This window comes from Ambystoma mexicanum, chromosome 14 (genome assembly GCF_040938575.1).
Source record: "Ambystoma mexicanum isolate Mex_15411 chromosome 14, UKY_AmexF1_1, whole genome shotgun sequence".
NCBI classification, from domain to species: Eukaryota; Metazoa; Chordata; class Amphibia; order Caudata; family Ambystomatidae; genus Ambystoma; species Ambystoma mexicanum.
In genome coordinates this window covers 143,948,764-143,965,587 of record NC_090940.1, presented here as the reverse complement: position 1 = coordinate 143,965,587, position 16,824 = coordinate 143,948,764, and the positions used below count along the sequence as shown (strand labels likewise).

The 16,824-nt window shown below is 47.5% G+C and overlaps 1 protein-coding gene across 2 annotated transcripts in view; it reads left to right on the top strand.

Moving 5' to 3' along the window:
* The first annotated feature begins 717 nt into the window (after positions 1-717).
* LOC138527502 (uncharacterized) overlaps positions 718-16,824 on the top strand; it is a 260,309-nt gene continuing 244,202 nt past the window's right edge. Inside the window, exon 1 of one of the 2 annotated variants that reach the window (XM_069638744.1) lies at positions 718-822. The gene's annotated coding sequence lies outside the window, so the exon portion shown is untranslated. Of the gene's footprint in view, positions 999-16,824 lie in introns of both variants that reach the window. The other variant, XM_069638745.1, reaches the window with a different exon arrangement.

The following is a 16,824-nucleotide window of genomic DNA, read 5'->3' as shown; positions in this document are numbered from 1 at the left end:
ATGGCTTTCGCGCCATCTACACCCCCACCCCGCGCCTAAACTCCTAGGCCCTCCAACGGGCCGCATTTCATGCTTCCCGGGGCCTGGGTCAAAGGGGGAGTTGGTCCTATTAGGGGTTTCCTCCTAGGGACTGGATTGCTTGAGTTTCTCTTACACCCCAAACTAGTGGCTGGTGTTAACAACTTGGTGGGTTTCTTTAGCTACTCTCCCATGCATTTTATCCGTCTCATTCTGATCTTTATGGGGGGACAACTCTATGCCTGATCAGCTTGACTTGGTGCCTTGTCATTTTTGGATGGCTTCTGGGCCTAGCGTCCCAAGGAAAGGGTAGAAGCCGACTGCATACTTATTTAGTAATGTCTCTTAAAGATTTTGATATCAAATTATTTATCATTCTAAAAGTAAGGTGTCAGCAGTGATGTCCACCTAGAATCCGTGGGACACTTTGTCCTCGCTGTACAAGAACAGTGTTGCACTTAGAAAAGGGAATGGATCCCACATAAGTTAATGAACAAAATTATTTCTTAGTTTGAAAAAAATATTTATGCCATTTGCTCATCAATGACTCATATAAAATTAAAAGTACTGCAAAAATATGAGTGGTCCTATTTTCATAAGGTCAAAATTAAACTTCAAGTAACGTAACGTTTTGGTTGTAAATCTTTAAAGTTTGTGCAGTGACTGTAAACTACATTAGAAAAACATAACACATACATCAATGATATTGAATTAATCTTTGAAGAGGGAGGGGCGCTAGAGAGATCGGCGAAGATGGCGGTGTCTCGTTCAGTGAATGGAGGCCGCTCCGAAAATCCTGGTCCCGTAAGTAACCGACGCAAAGTTATCAGGGTTGGAAAGTGTCCTCCACACTCTGTGCAATTCCTGGGAGCCGCGGTGCCCCGGTTCAGCCTCAACTCGGGGGTGGCCTATTCTTCCAGCTATGGACCAGGAGCGGGCTAGCAGCGGAGGGTCCGTGCTGCTGTAACCGCCCCTCAGAGGTGAGGGGGAGACGGGGTTCGGGATCGCCGCCTGAGGCGGGAGACTTCTGCTCCGGTGGGCAGGCGTGGCAAACTGTGGCCGTGGGGAAGAGTAGAGAGGGAGTCTCCTTCTGGCAGGTGCCCCGGGAGTGGAGGTGTTGGGGGTGAGCTGGCCCAGAAGAAGACACTGCTGGTGCACTCAGGGTGGAGCGGGAGGGCTCCAGTCCCGGCTCGCACTGAGGCGGAGTAATGGCTGCTCTGTGCTGTTGTGGCGGAGGCCCGTGAAGAGGTGTGCCCTGGTGTATGGGCCAGATGAGATCAGCTAGCAGGGCCCTGTTGTTAGAGGCAGGGGAGTACAGCATACATCATGCCAACACTGAGGCACCTGGGAGGGAGATTTCGTCCGCAAAATCGGGAGAGACATAAAGTTTCCCATTGGAATTAATTGGAGCTGGGATTATTTTAGGTGGGAGAACATGAAAGATAGCAACATTTTTCACAGAAAAATCGGGTGTCTCCCACCTAAATCGGGAGGGTTGGCATGTATGGTACAGTGTCAGCCACACACAAAGAGGTCACTGTAGGAATTGGAGGCTGTGGACTCTCTCTTCTCTGTGTTGGAGGCAGAGGGGCTAACTTGGAGGGTCTGGCAGCAGTGAAAACACACGTGGCAGTTGCCGGAGACTGACTTGCAGGAGACACAAGGGTGCAGCCATTTACGGAGTGCGGCAGTAAGGCGAGGTGGTAGAGGACAGTTCCCCTCCTCACCTCTTGGATTAGGCAAGAGGAGGTGGGCAGACTGGTGGGTAGTTCCATTGTGTCTGCACCTTCGATGCTGAGGGAGGAGACGCCAAGGGCACAATTGGAGTGAGGCATTCGGGGAAGCCGGCTGGGGGTACTGCTTCCCTGGTTGAGGCGTAGGGGCCCAAGTTGTGCTAAGGAGGCTGTTACAGTGTCCACCGGTAAGATGGTGAAGGGGCAACAGAAGTTGGAACAGTGTTTAGGTGGGAAGAACAGGGTGCCCAAGCCCAGGATGCAGGGGGCCAAAGAGGGACTAAAACAGGTCCCCCTGGAGGAGGCAGACTTGATGAACGAGTTTCAGGACTCCAGAGTGTCTCTGGAGGGGAAGATCCAGTCAGTGGCAATGGATGATATGCTGGTCAGGGCAGACCTCAGGAAGATGAGGAGAGGGTGATTGAAGGGGAGAACCGGGTCGGTGAAGTGGAAGATGCAGTGACGGGGCTGCAGGCGTGGTTGGAGGCACTAGCCGCGGCCACTAGAGCTCTTGAAGTAAAAGCAGAGGATGCAGCAGAGTGCTCGCGTCGAACATACATCAGAATCGTGGGGATAGCAGAATGGGGAGGAGTGCCCTAGCATGGAGCTTTATCTGGCGTGCCTGTTCACTGACGTCCTGTCGAAAGGGCGCACAGGATCCCGGGAAGGCTGCCGCTGGTCGGTGCTCTTCTGCGAGCAGTGGTGGCCAAGCTGTTGAATTTTAGGGGCCGAGTATGGAGATAGGTCTGCCTCCAGAGCAGGGAGGGCGCCCATGCCCATTAGGGCCAGGGGCCCGTTGAGGGGCTCGTCTCCTGGCAAAGTTTATGTTGGTGAGGATGGAACTTTGGAGCGGAGGGAAGCGATGGGTCGATCTGGGCCTGGGTCGGACCTGGGGCCTGGGTCGGACCTGGAGCTGCAGGAGGCAAGCAGGGCCAAGAAGAGCCCGGAGAGGCTTGGGAACAATGGGTGAAGCAGCCTTTGTTGAGGGGAGTGTGTGGGTGGTCGATAGTAGGGTGTTTGTACTGAAAGCGGCCATTTTGCAGAACGCTCTCTGTGAGGTCTGAGCCTGGATCTGGGGGGAGGGAATGGGGGTGTCTGGTTTGGGCACATGCTCTATGGTGTGATTGTGGCGGGGGATTGTTGTTGTGGGTATGGGGGCAGTGGTTACTTGAAGCAGCCCACCCGACTGGATGGGGGGCCCTACTTCTAGTACTCTGCCCTCATCCTCTTCTCTGGCCGGATGGCCATAGATGGGAACACGGGGGGCGATGGTTGCGGACAATTTGTACCTTTCTGGGAGGGGGGAGTTGAGCCTAGTGTTGGGGGTTGTGGATGCAGGTTGGGGGATGGAGGGGAGGATGGTGGCATGTTGGGTTATGGTTGACACTTGTCTGCGCGAGAAGGGAGGGGATTGCTTGGTATATGAGGGTGGTGGGGGGGCTACTGACTGGAAAGGGGGCACTATGGCCAGGCTGAGGGTGGTTACTTGGAATGTCCAAGGGCTGAACAATATTGTAAACGGGTACAATTAGATCATATTTGACTTGATATGGCATAGACGTGGCAATACTGCAAGAAATGCACCTAGATGCTCAGGGGGCTGCAGAGGAGTTGGTGGTTGGTGCCACATTCTCTACCTATGCCAGAGGAGTATTGGTGTGGATTCGGGATGCAGCAGCGGTGAAGGTATCTCGGACCCTGGTGGACAAAGGGTGCGATATGTGGGGGATATTCTGGGTACCCCAGTGCTTTTGTTAGGAACTTATGCCCCTAATGTGGCGCAGGCAGAGTTCTTCGCTGACATGCAAGATATATTGGTGCGACTCCGGGACACCTGGTTGTTGTGGTTTGGGAACTTTAATTGCGTGCTGGATGTGGCTAGTACAGTGGCTCAGCGGGGGAGGGGCAACGACTAAGACCCTGGCTAGGATAATGGGGGAACTACACTTCAAAGAGGCCTGGAGGGTGCTCCATGGACAGGAGCGCCGCTATTTTTACTTTTTGCCGGTCCATGGATCCTACTTGCAAATATATTATGCGTTTGTGGGGGAGGATGGGTGGACGGAGCCGAATATCTGGGCAGATCACTGTCGGACCACTCGCCCCTAGTGTTGACACTAGAGCAGGGGGACTTTTGTCTGCCCGTTCCTACGTGGAGGTTGGGCACACAGATGCTTGAGGATGGAGGGTTTAGAGCATCTCTACAAAATAGCATTCAGCATTTTCTAGCAGGGAACCGGGGATCAACAGCGAGAAGGTCTATGGAGTGGGAAGCATTGAAGATCTTTCTGAGGGGGTGTGTGTAGGGCAGCTAAGGTGGGGATTATTAGGGTACTCAGCCAGGAAGTGAAGGATCGGGCCAGGGGGCAGATACAGGTAGAGGTCTAGCATAAAGCAATGGGGGAGCTAGGGCCAGCAAGGGATCGGCGACCAACCCTTCGGTATGCAGGATATGTGGACAGGCGGGTAGGTTGTTGGCCTAGTTGGTCAAGAGGGAGGGTGATGTGAAGGTGTCTGGGTCCGGAGGAGGGGGGGGGTCACTAATCACGGATGATGCCAGAATCTGTAATGTGTTCTGGGATTTCTACGCCACGTTATATCAAGAGAAGGCTGGGTTTGATGAAGGGCGAGCGAAGCAATGACTGGGGGCGCTGAACTACCCTCGTTGGACGAGCGGATGAGGGAGCAGTTGGAGGGGGATTTTGACCTTTAGGAGGTGATGGAGGCGATTAACTCCTTTGCTAGGGGGAAGATGCCCAGGATGGACTGGATAGCGATCGAGGTATACACGGAGTATAGTGATCTCCTTGCTCCAAGGCTTTTAGAGGTGCTGCTAGAGGCCCGAATGAGGTGGGGACTCTGAGATCCTCATTGGAGGTGTTGATTTTAACTTTGCCTGAGGAAGGCCAGGATCTAGCTGAGTGTGAATCATATCAGCCGTTATCCGTGATAAATGTAGATGTCAAAATCCTCAGTAAAAATGTTAGCTTCCTGGCTGTCCCCGCTTATGCATGTGCTGGTTCATCCTGATCCGACACAATACACAACCTGAGGTGATTGTTCTTGATTATTGACATATATAGACAGACAGCGGAGAGGCTGGCAGTGGTCAGCTTGGATTTGTATAAAGCCTTCAACTTGGTTTCGTGGGACTTTCAGTGGCTGGTACTGGAAAAAATGGGGCTGGGCGCTGGCTATCTTGAGTGGCTGAAGTTGTATATTGGTTCAGCGTTGAGTGTCCGGGGGAATGCAGTCATCTTTTCTGCGTGAATGGTAGGCAGAGGTACGAGGCAAGGCTGCCCGCTATCTCCGCTAATATTCACTCAAGTGATAGAACCCCTGGCAAGAATGTACATGGTCTGGGTCTGCAGTTTGGGGGCACAGGCACTGCATATAACTATATACAGATGATGTCCTGTTGTATGTTCGGAACCTGAAGGATAACCTGGGGCAGGTGTTGGCGACGGTGGAGGAGTTGCTGTCGAGGTTGGTGGTCAATAAGCCCAAATCAGTGGTGTATGTGCTGCCAACAGATACGGTTGGGGTCTTGGACCAATTTGGGATGGATGTATCGACTGTAGGGTTCAAATATCTGGCCATCCGGATAAGTGCAGATTGGGACTTTGAGGATCTTACAAGGTTCTGGAACCGGTTTCCCATTTCTCTGTTGGGACGCCTGGCTCTGGCGAAAATTATCATGCTGAATAGAATATGTGTTCCAGACTATGCCTATGGTGTTGGGAACTACCTGTTTCCGTTCTCTGCATTCAATACTAAATGGAATACATTAGCAAGGCGAGATCCCGAGGATTGCTCTAGCCATGCTACAGCTACTGGCAGGCAAGGGAGGTATTGGGGGACCGGACTTCAGGGAGTACTAATGGACGTCTGTCCTCCAGCATGGGGACCGAGTCACGGACTGGATAGAGAGAGAGATGGTGCTGTGTAGATTGCTGCGGAGTCTTGGGGGGGGGGGGGGAGGGGGAATGGGATCGGGAGCTGCAGAATGTTCTCTTGCCTGTGCGCACGATCATCAGAGTGTGGTAGAGTGCGTCTGCATGCGAGGGAGTTTCACTTTCTGTCGATCCTTGCCTTGGGCTGTAGTAGGCTGCGGCGGTTGGAAGAGATCTGGGGCGACTGGGGCGGGGGAGGGACGCTAGACACTTTATATGTGGACGACAAGGCAGTCACATATGCCGAATTTAGGGATGCCCATCCTCTAGGCCATCTGAAGTGTTTGGCGTTCGTGGCGTTGATAGCAGGGGTAAGGGAAGCCTGGGAAGGATTTCCATGGAAACCACGCACTCACGCAATCAATGTGACTCTTCTACAATTGGTAGAGGGGGAAGGGTGTTTCGCAGCTCTGTGCGGCTAACTGGAAGGAATGCGGCGCAGCGGCGCTCCGTACCAAATGGGAAATGGACATGGGGGAACAATTTACTGATAGCGAGTTGGCGAGGGTCCTCGAGCATACGAAATGGGTCCTCGAGCATACGAAATGGGTATCTCGGAATGCCAAATTTCAATGGATACAATAGTCCGGATGGCATATGTCACGCCGGTGAGGATGACCAAGATGGTGGTGGCGGTGGAACCAACCTGTTGGAGGTGCACGAAGGAGGTTGGGACCTTCTTGCACTTGTGGCGGGGGTGCGAGCGGGTGATGGGTTTCTGGAGTGACATCTGTTTGGAGTTGACTACATTATTTGCACTGCGCATGCAAACCTCGATCAAACACTGCTTGCTCAGGTTAATCCCTGTGGGGAAGGGCAGGTGCAGGAAGGGGTTGGCTAGGACCGTGGTGCTGGGACTAGTACTGGCCAGAAGGACGGGAGCGATTTGCCTGGAAGGCACATGATGTCCCCAAGATTGGAGACTGGCATATGAGCTGGTGTAAATGGGTGAGGGCTGAAATGGAAGTAAGTGCTCAACTGAGTTAGGTGGAGGGCATTGAGGCTTGTTACACAGTGTGGCATGAGATGTGGCATAAACTCAACCTGAATCTGGACTTGTGCTGTCCTTGAAGGCTCGGCTGGATGTTGCTGTTGTAACACAAAGGGTTTAGAGGAGAGAGGGAGGCGCGGGAGGGGAGGAGCGGGCGGGAGGGATTGTTGCACTCCAGAAATGTTTGCATGGTGGTATTGTCTTCACAGATGGAAGGGATGGCCGGAGGGGGGCTTAATGTAAAGATATGTGCCTGTATGACAAATGTCTGTTCATGTTTCAGAAAAATACATTAAAAAAAAGTTTAAAAGAATTAATCTTTGAAGCAAAACAACGCATAGGATCACAGGTTCGAATCCCAGTTCCTCTCTTGGAAACTGGTCTCCGGTATTAAGCGCGTTATAAAAGATTAATTAATGAACATAACAATTACAGGAAGTTTGGTCCTGTGTTTGCCAATGCTTTTTTGCAGCTGGACCTGCTGCTGTCTTGCCTTAAGATCCCGCATTCTGTCTCGTTACCTGACCCTGCCTCGTCTGCCATAATGGCCTGCTGTTTGCCTTGCTCCATAGGTGATTTGTTCGCCTCTTATTGCTGGTCATCGCACCAAGTTGCCAGTTCTGATTGCCATATGGACTACCTCTTAACTTGTGCCTTTTCCAAGTCTTTTATATTCCCTGCTTATGGCCATTCCTACTCCCTCTTGTCTTCTGGACTCCATGCCTTCCCCCACCTGCTTAGCCTCCCTCTGCTCCACCAGTTAACATAGACCCACATATTAGAATTTCCTTTTGGTCTGGACTTTTCACCTAGGAATTGTTCTCAACTCATCCTCCTGGACATATTTGTCATATATCTGTCCTGGTCTCCTGCATCCTTTTGGCAGCAAAATTTTCCCTGGCCTTCCGGGGCCACCAGTCACCTCTGACAAATCTGGGCAATTTGTACCTTCTCCTGAGAGGATAGCCACCCCCTTTGACATTAGGAAGGTGAGCCCGCTACAAAAGACCCTCCATAGGGGTCTGGGCGAGTGGGACCTCACTGGGAGTGACTCCCCTTTTGGAGACAAGGACTCCCATTCCAGAATGGAACTCCCCGTCCAAACCACCTTGTCTGCATACATGAATGTGGAAAAGTCTTGTATATCTCCTGCAACCACAGTATTTTACAAAGTTTCTTCTTTACCTCTCTTGACTGCAGGTAATGCTGAACACAACCTGAAGACTGTGTCTGCTGGAGTCTGCACCCACAGGTTGCCGCGCTAGCCGACAAGGGATTATTTTAAATATTAAATAAGGAATCTGTATAAAAAAACGAAAAAAAAACAAATGGTAGATTTGTTTGAATTCCGGCTGTACAAAAAATTACATACAGCTGAAAATGTCTGCACAAATCTATCACACGGTACCATTGTAGCGAACGAGGAGAAAGGGGTTGTCCCTCACACCCTTGTTCGTTACAATGCCATAGCGGGTCGTGGGGGGAGGGTGTGGGTTACCAGGAATATCAGCGGGAGAAAAAAACAAATTGTCGTTCAAATTACTTTTGTTTTTTTTCTCCCTCAGACATTTCTGATTCGGTTAAATCATAGACGGCCATTAAATAAAGGCCTCCACTAGCCCACTAGGGAATACAATAATTTTAAAAGGCTCCATGGAGGCCTTCCATACAACGTCCATGGACCCTAGTAGGGTTCATGTTGGAAAAGGGGTGGGGCTTACCAGCCCTTTTTAAGCCTTCCCCTGTCACACCCCCTGGAGCCAGGTAAGCTGTTCGGCAAGGTAAGTGGCCAATCATGGGAGGTATGGGGTATTTAAGTAAGCCTGTGTGAATGTTTTAATGTGGGTTAGTTGGTTGTGGACAGGAGGTGGTATAGGACATCTGTGAGACCAGAGGAGGTGAGAGCGAAAGGAATACATTATAAAGAGGGAGTATGTGGAGTGTGAGAGTAGACTGTGTAGTAGTGGTAGAGTAGGAGTAGCAGCGGGGTAGTGGAAGGAGTTGTGGAAAGCGAAAAGGGGTGAGCAGGGCACCATATCCCTGGGTTTTTGTATGATAGTGGAAGAGGTGAGCAGGGGTGCATATCCCTGGGTTCAATGACAGCGATAGAGGTGAGCCTGGCACCATACCCCTGAGGTTCGTAAAGAAGTATTAGTACTGGGGAGTAAAGATAGCAGGAATAGCGTGGTAGCGAGTGAGAGAAACAAGCAGTAGAGTGGTAATTGGTAGAAGAAGCGATATCGAGTGCTAGTGAATAGAAGAGTCTGATAGTAGTAGGAGATGAAAGTAGTACAGGAATACTGTTGGCAACAAAGTAGGAACAATAATACACAGAGTGGGAAGAATGACAGCGAGCGGGATAGCAATTGGCGTAGAGTGAAACAGATTATAACTAGAACTGTAAGAGGGGGAAGTAGAGTGAGAGGAAGGAGGTAACGGAGGCAGAGGGGTAGCTGGAGGTACAAGCGATAGTAAGAACAGGAGTAAGCGAAGAAGTCAGATCAAAGGGTTGAGGCGGAAAGGCAGAGTGAGAGATCAAATGGACAGTAACGTGGATCGAGGGGAAACATCTTAAAGAGAACAGTATAGAGAAGTATAGAGAAGGGTAAAGTATGAGCAAGTGTGAATGAAATGAACGTGATGCCGGGTGGAAGAAGGCACCATCCCTAACTCCCTAAGATTACTAAGCGTGAAAGCCTAGAAGACTACTAGGGAGACAGTTAGCCATTGTTTTAGGGGAAAACATCTGTAGTTCTATCGGAGAAGATCACAGGTGGCACTGATAAACAGCTACTAACATCCCCATTAGGGATGCCTGGCATAGGGAGGTGGGGACAGGGCTGCAGAAGTCGATAAAGAGAGGGACAGCCCTAGCGCCAAATCTCCCAAGAGGACCCGGTAGGCCCCGAAGAACCTTAAAACCTGGAGCTATTCTAACCGGTGTTAAAAGGACAGACTGCAAATCTTAATTTTGTATCAAGATTGGAAAGAATATCCTGCTAAGAAAATGCAACTCTGGAATATAAACTGGGCCAGTCAGAAGCCTTGCTGAGGCTAGTGTACAAAGCCTCCCTTTTTCCTTCGTTTAGTTAGGTGTTTTCTATGGTGGTAGGGCTAGTTGGCTGGATAGGAATCGGACTAAAGGGCTTTAATTTGGAAGTTAGCATCCATTCTTAGTTTTTATTTTGTTAGGTATGGAACTTCCCTCCTAGAAATAGGGCAAGTTAGGCGTTTCCTTTTCTTTTAATAAAACCCTTTAAACATGACTTGGAATCACTCGAGCCCTTTTTCTGGTTCACCACACCCCCTACTTACTCCTTGCTTTCGGTTAGTTTAGGTACCCTGGTCCCTATAAGGTTCCTGTTTTTGGATCATATTTTCAGGTATGGCCCTGGGTTGGTGAGGGTGAGTCGGTTAGATGTTCTTTGTCTCAATGGTCTTGCATTTTTCTTTTGCAGCACAGATTCAGAGTTCGCTGCATGATTACGCCCGATCTTTTCCATTATTCTCCAGTTTGCTGCATTTTTCTGTTGTACGGTTGGTGGACATGGGAGCATAGAAGGGGGATTGTTGGGACTGTCGTTGAGGAATACTGCCAGTCCCGGACATCTGCAACTTAGAGTAGCTTATTCCACACTACTGTTAAACTGTTAAAATGACTAGCTTAAAAGATACTCCTCCATTGAATCCATTTATGCAATGCTCTGTAATTCTGATTCAGACACTTAAATTTGCAATTATTAATCTCTACTGGAATCATGTTGCAATATCAACTTCTACCTTCTTTATGGACCTTAATTCACTCATGGAAGAAGTTGCCGTTATTCCTGATATTGTGCATGTTATTCTTGCTGGAGATTTGAACATTCATTTACTCACATCTTCCAAGGAGAAGAATTCTGAACAGATTACCCTGTGGTCTTACTTTGTAGAAACATGGGATCTGATTATGTTAAATGGAGCATTCAAAAGTGACATCCCTCCTTCTCATACGTGGACAAGCGGTTTACACAAAGCAACCATTGACTTCGTATATGTTGATAGAGTGCTATTTGGACAGGTCTCCAAGTTCTCTGTCGGTCCTTCCTCATCCAGTGATCACCTGATGCTTTCGGCTGAAATTGTGGTTCATTGTCAAGCCAAATCACAGCTTCGTCAGCAACAGTTGGGAGCCTTGACCATAAATTCTCAACACAATAGACTGCATTGGACTAACTTTGCACTGGAAGCATTTAAACATGAATTAGTGAAGGACAATCATCTCCTCATAGAGCAGTGGTATAATCCCTTGGAATATTGTGACAAAATGCATCTATTTGCGTCCCCTAGTACATCTAGAAGCAAGTTTTTCAATAATGCATGTCCAACTCATGTATTTGACCAATCGGTCAGACTTAGAAAGTCTTTGTTTCGAAGACAAAAAAGGAATATTCTCCTTCTTCCATTACACTATCGCGAGTCGTCCTTACGCAAATTGAAGACCGACTATAAGAACAGGTTACGTGGTCACAGAGCGGAAATGTTCCAAAGGGATGGTGAGCGGTGGCTGCACACAATTCAGGGAAAAAACACCTGTCAGATTTGGAAGCTAATAAATTTGGCTACAACTTGCTCTCGGCTATCTTCCCAAATTAATGGTGTATCAGAAAGAAGTTGGGTGGAATATTTTTCCAACATCTATGATCTCCCGCAGACCAATGCTGATCAAATGCTGTGTAAACCAATTGATCTTCCCTTTCTTCTCAAATTCGATCGAGAAGATGTGTTCTTTTACATAAATAAGGCCAGCTCTTCCAGAGCCCCTGGACCGGATGGGCCTTCGAATTTTGTTTTAAAACAGCACCCTGAATTGTGGGCAAACATTCTATACACCATCTTTGTCTCCATTCAAGTGAAACAACGCATTCCAACATCTTGGTGCCAAGCTATAGTGGTCCCAATATATAAAAAAGGTGATCGCATGATGACGGCCAATTATCGTCCCATAGCGCTTCTTGACGCGCCTGGGAAGATCTATAGCCACGTTATTCTGAGAGATCTTAACACATGGGCTATTAGTGAAAATCGAAGAGATCCCTTACAAACTGGCTTCGTTGCGGGCCTTGGGACCTCTATTAACATTACCATGCTCAATGCTATTAAATCCGCTTACGCAACAAGATGCCAACACCAGTAATTGGCCTTTGTAGACTTTCGAGTCGCTTTCGACTCTGTGGACCGACAATTATTAATTAATAAATTGTTAAAATTTGGCTGCCCACAATCTCTTATTTCTCTTATAAAGCTCCTACACAAATACAACAATGCGGGTCAAATTGAATTTGAGTGGACTACTGTCAGAGATATCCACATTAAACGCGGCCTTAAGCAAGGCTGCATTCTAGCCTCAACTTTGTTTAATTTATTCATCCTTGACATGGGAGTTGAATTTCTGAAGGTAACAAATGATGCCCCAAAGTTGGGTAACCAGGTCATCGCATGGCTTCTCTATGCGGATGACCTGGTTCTCATTTCACAAACTCCAAGTGGCTTGCAGTCTCTGCTTAACCAACTAGAAACATTTGCTGCCAAAAATAATCTAATGTTTAATTTGGAGAAAACCCAAATCGTGGAATTGGGGGGAAAAGGAAATCGAACCAATCCAAACATTGAGTGGGTCCTTCAGAACCAAAAACCCGCTATAGTCAACGATTATAAATATCTTGGTGTTGCATTCAGCAACTCTCCTGCCAATACTCCTCATAAAGCTAGTATAACTGGTAAACTCTCTACTTTAATTTCTCAGGCCAAGGTTATTCAGGCTAAGCTTGGTAAATTTTCTTGTGCCCATGTACTAACCTTTTTCCAACAGAAAGTTATCCCCATTATTACCTACGGTGCTGAAACTTGGCTTCCTGAAAAGCAACTGTATTGGGATAGAGCAGAGGCCCAATTTTGGAAAAAAAGTGCTCAAACTTCCCAACTCAATGCCAACTGCTCTCTTGCAATACGAATTGAGCATTTTATCAATCCACATTCAAGTTTCGAGGAAGAGATGCTGTCTCTTTCGAAAATGTCTATTGGGCCTTGCCACAAATAATTTGCTTTCAATATTGGCTAATGATCTACTGTTGTCCCCACACTCCTTTCCATTTAGTTGGAGAGACAGTGTACTTTCGGACTTGTCTGAAGCGAACATCTCGTTAGATCTTCTGCTTAATAATCCAACAAAAGCTAAACTTAAGCTATACCAACTGGATGGCATTACGCCTAACAGAAATGCTTATTGCTAAGAGATTTTGATAGACCTTCTTTTGGTCATAAAAAGTTTGGTCAAACAGCTGACTATTTATTGAAGTGTCCGTCAAATGCACTCAGAAGTCAAATTCTAAGATTTCGTATGAATCTATGGCCAACTAACCAAAGCTTATTGAGAAGGGGACTAATCCATTTTGATTCCTCGTACTGTGGATTCTGCAAAATTGCTGGAATGGAAGAGACATTAAAACGCCTACTACTTGTGTGTGTTGCTTTGAGGAAGCAAAGGAAACTGTTTTACACAAGTTAACTCAAACACATTACCTGATGCGCTCAGATGATGAATTGTGGAATGAATTATTTGCTACTCCTAAAATTTCAATAAGAATAGCCACTATGCAGTTTTTAAGCTCAGTATTGTCCATAGATTGATTATGCATTAATCAAGTTGATTATAGTGTATTTAAAGATCACACGTAGTCACTTAAGATTATTTTATTTTGGACTGCTAGATATTATGTGCTTAGGTTTTAGTTTGTATGTGGCTTATGCTTTGGACTAAGTTTGTCAAGCTATTTATATGTTGATTTAATACTTTTCTGTTGTTTCTTTTGTCTCTTCCTGATGTGTTAAGATGTGATTTGTAATTTAAAGCATTTTATAGAAATGTATTTGAAAGGTTAATGTAATTTAGCCAACCAAAATAAATAAAAAAATAAAAGTAAACTACTGTTAAACTGGATTGAAATTGCTGGTAGCTGTTTAGTGGCAGCTTCTAGCCTTGGAGAGCCCAGTTAGTTCGACACTAACCGCTACTAGGAGCTATTCCTGACGCCTAAGGCCAACTGATGCCATATTAACATACCCATTCCTTTTGTATTTGGGGGGAAATTAGCCTCCAACTTTGTGGATGTATGTCTTGTTGTGTCTCTCTTGTGAGCCTTGAGCTCTTTGGGTGATCTGGCGCAGAATAAGAATTAAAATAATGTAAAGCATGCATAAAGGACTATGGGGACACATATGTTATGTTATGTTACTTTGCATGTATATAGCGCCTTATGTACCATTGGTATGGTCTGAAGGCGCTGGTAGGTTGAACGCCCTTGGGAACCGAAGTTCAAGTCAGTAGAGAGAGTAGAGCGAGTCAAAGGTGCATGTAAGCACCGGATATGTGTGCAGCTGGTGTGGCATTCGTGTAATAGCTGCTTCTTAGCGGTAGGTGTGGTGGTTGAGAGATCAAGAGTATGTGTTTGTTCTGGCAGGATTTATCCAGACCGATTGTGGCTGCGTTAGGCCTGAGGAGAACGCCTGGCTGGGGGGTGTGTAACCAGCAGTAGTTAGAGTGATGGGGAGTATGAGGTAGATGTTGGTATGAACAGTTATACTGAATGGTGTCATAGTATCTCTGTGTTCTAGTTGAATGTTGGTGTAAAGAAGAGAGTAAGCGTGGTGATGTGATGTGATGGGTTACATGCTCTTTCAAACGTTCCATGCATTCCAAACCATTCCATGAAAGTCGCGTCATTCTATGCACTCCAGTCTGCTCCATGCACTCCAGTCTGCTCCATGCGCTCCAGTCCGCTCCACGTCACCCGTTCCATCCACAAATGTAATCCGTTCTGTCCACATACAAAACTCGTTCTATCCACATACTTCAGCCATTCCGTCCGCTCTACGCACTCATCCGCTCTTTATGCTCTGTGCACTCGTCTGATCAAGGCACTCGTCTGATCAAGGCACTCGTCTGCTCTACGCCCCCTCACGCTCTACGCATTCATCTGCTCTACGCACTCGTCCGATCAAGGCACTCGTCCACTTATGCCCCCTCACGCTCTACGCATTCATCTGCTCTACGCACTTGTCCGATCAAGGCACTTGTCCGCTTATGCCCCCTCACGCTCTATGCATTCATCTGCTCTATACACTCGTCCGATCAAGGCACTCGTCCGCTTATGCCCCCTCACGCTCTACGCATTCATCCGCTTTACGCTCTCGCCCGCTCTACGCACTCGTCCGCTCTTACGCACTTGTCCGCCCTACACACTTGTCCGCCCTATATACTCGTCCGATCTACACACTCCTCTGCTCAACGTATTCATCTGCTCAGTGCACTCCTCCGTTCCACGCGCTTCATCTATTCTAACGATTTCATCCGCTCCATTCTTCACTTCATTAATTCATCATGCATTATCGATTCAGGCCATATCAGTTGTCATACGCACTGTATCTGTTCCGTGCTCTCTATCTGTTTCATGCACTACACCTGTCTCATGTACTTGAAACGTCTATTCTGTACTTTCCATTTATGCCATGCATTAATACAGTCGGTGTCATCTGTCTGTGTACTCTTCAGTCTCTTGTATTCATTTTTCCATCCTCTTCTCTTTATTCATTTCGTTCGTTTTGTCCATTGCATTCATTACATCCTTTTCATTAATTTAAACCTCATTACTGTTTTCGTACGATTTATTCTTTTTATCCACTTCACTGCTTTGATCTACTTTACTCATTCTATTCTGTTTGTCATTTTAGTTTACATTAGCGGTTATTAGTTGATTTCTCGCATGCATCTTGATGTTGTATTGTTATTTGTCTTATTGTTATTCAAGATCTAGTAGTTTGCTGAGTTGGTATCATTGAGATGGTGTTATTCAGTTTGGGTTAGTTTGCGTATGGGTTGGTTTTAGAGGAAGAGCCAAGTTTTCAGTAGTTTTCGGAAAGACATTAGCTTTTCAGTTAGGAGGATGTGTGGTGGGAGTGCCTTCCACAGCGTGGGGGCCAACGCTGAGAATGATGATCCGCCTAACCTGACTGAGTTTGTTTTAGAAGACCGGCTGAGCTTGATCTTAGAGTACGTGGGGGCTGATAGGGTTTTAGCTTGTCTTGAAGATATTGAGGTCCGGTTTTATGCAATACTCGATGAGAAATGTTAATAAGGTTTTGAAAGTTACCCTTAGGGCCAATGGAAGCCAGTGCAGAGTTTTAAGTGCTGGGGAGATGTGGTCTCTCGGGCCGAGTGCTGCTAGCAGTTTGGCTGCAGCGTTTTGTGCTCTTTGAAGTTTATTCAGTTGGTAAGTGTGGACTCCGAGGTAGAGGGGGTTGGCGTAGTCCAGTCTTGATATAACAATTGATTGGACCGCTGAGGGTCTGTTGGGGAAGGAGAGATATGGAAAGATGCGCCTAAGAGTTTTAAGGTGGTAGTGGCAGGACTTTGAGACATTGTTGAGTTGGCGCGAGAGTGTTAGGTCGGAGTCAAGGGTGCATCCAAGGTTTTTACTGAGTTAGAAGGAGTCGGTGAGTTGCCCATGGCAGATGGCCAGGGTAGTGCGTGTGGAAGAAGTTCAGAGTTGCCACATACCATGATTTCAGTTTTGGAGGGGTTTAACAAGAGGTGGCTTTGGGTCATCCAGAGCTCTATGGCGAGGAGGCAGGAGGCGAGGTCAGGTTGGCAGTTGGGTTTTGAGTTCGGGAGTTTTAGAATTAGTTGAGTGTCATCAGCGTAGTTGTAACACAGGATGTTGTGGGAACGAGTTATTAGTGGGAGGGTGATCAAGTAGAGATTGAACAGGAAGGCGGATAGGCATGCTCCTTGTGGAACTCCCGTGTTGACTGGTCGGGCTTGGGATGAATAGGCGGAGAGTAGTGTTATTTGGTACCTGTCTTTGAGGAATGAAGCTATCCATTTGCGAGCGGTTCCACGGATTCCTAGGGAGTGGAGGCGGTCCAGGAGGATTGAGTGATTGATTGTGTCGAAGGCGGCGGATAGGTCAAGAAGGATTAATGCGGCGCATCCCGCAGAGTCTGCCGTGATTTTAAGGTCATCCCAGATTGAGGTTAGGTTGGTTTCAGTTCCGTGTCGGGCTCTGAAACCAGATTGTGCGGGGTCTAGGAG